We start from the raw sequence: 1,659 nt of genomic DNA, 5'->3' as shown, positions 1-1,659 counted from the left end.
ATTTGTCTGCAAGCAAACAACTTATCTCTCTTATCTTTTGCTTTTAGGCTTTCATATCTTATTTTTTAATCATAAGTGGCAAGGAAGTATTATGGCCAATTATTACTCTTCAATTGGAAATACATGTACCTACAATACTCTCAGGTAAAATACAACCCAAAAACCACCCATACAGATGTATATTTAAATGTGGCCATTAGTGGAGCAACAATATGAACATATTTGAGGAAACATCCTACATTGTATACACCTAGAAGACACCCATATCCTATGCATATAACTTATATGGATTGCATATGGTCTATGCAACTTACACATGGCTCAATCAATTGTTGAGTGCTATATTTGGTTTGTTAGAATGTGTATGACCACATACTTAGGAAAGTACAAATGGTTGAATTTCTAAATTCCATGTATAGAATTAAAAACGAAGCTAATTAATTGCAATATCTAGTTTCTAATAACCATACATCCAAAAATGCAAAAAGAATAGATTAATGTGATTATATAACTTTTGACTATCTAGTGATGACATAAAACAAGCTTTTAAGCATATTATAGTTAATTTTATTCATTCTAATAAATTACCAATTTAATTATTGAAAATGCCAATAACTCAAGCACAACAAGAAACATATACATAAATAAATTCCACTACACCAATACATCATGAAAAAAAATTCATATAGGGAAATGGAAAAATCCCATCATTAAATCTATCTCTGGGAAAATCCAAAGCACAAACCCACAAATACATTAAATTTCATATAGGGAAATGAAAAAATCCCATTAAACATATCTATGGGAAAATCCAAAGCAAAAACCCATTTGAGAGTAAAGTTACAAGAAAATTTATTTATCCTATTTTCATTTTTCAGTTTTGTCAATACTATAATAAGTATGGTTAAAAGATAAATTCATTTTATATGGAAAAACTCCATTCTATTTTAATATAAAAGATAAATTCATTTTATATGGAAAAACTCCATTCTATTTTAATATAATTTATTTTTATTTAGGTAATTAATTATTTTTTCAAAACATTAATTAATTTTCTTATGTATAAAATTCAATATTTTGAGTGGACATTTCACTCACCATTATGAATAATCAAATTTAATGTTTGAAATGAAAAATAAATATATAAGATTTATGAAAAGAGTAACTAATGAGAAGAAAAAATATTAGTTTTGAAGTAAAGGAGAGAAATTCAAATAATAAAGGGCAAATGATTAATTTCAAGATAATTATTAATAACTAATCCAATTGATTATGAAATTTGAATTGAGTAAAATTATTTAACATTATAATAAGTAAGAATTAAAAATGTTTAGGGAAATACATTTTTAACCATTTATTGTGATTAATTTTCTATACCTTTGTCCAAAAAATAGCTAATTTTTATTTTTTTTAACAAATAATTTACCCAAATTTTATAATATAAAATGATGTTAACTTAAAAATCTCTAAAATTTTATGGATAATATATAAAATCATTAGAAAATTGCATATTTTTACAAAAATATTACTAAACATTTTCATATTAGAGTGTAATTAGATTAGTGAATGTAACTACACTTTAAATAATTCTCGATACTTAAAATTTTCTCTAGGAAGCTCCCATGGTCTTGAAGATAATAACTTTATAAAAAAAGTAAT

This window comes from Pinus tabuliformis, chromosome Q (assembly GCF_031772625.1).
Source record: "Pinus tabuliformis cultivar Carrire ecotype Pingquan chromosome Q, CPIR1, whole genome shotgun sequence".
In the NCBI taxonomy this organism is placed as follows: domain Eukaryota; kingdom Viridiplantae; phylum Streptophyta; class Pinopsida; order Pinales; family Pinaceae; genus Pinus; species Pinus tabuliformis.
This window is presented reverse-complemented; position numbering follows the sequence as displayed.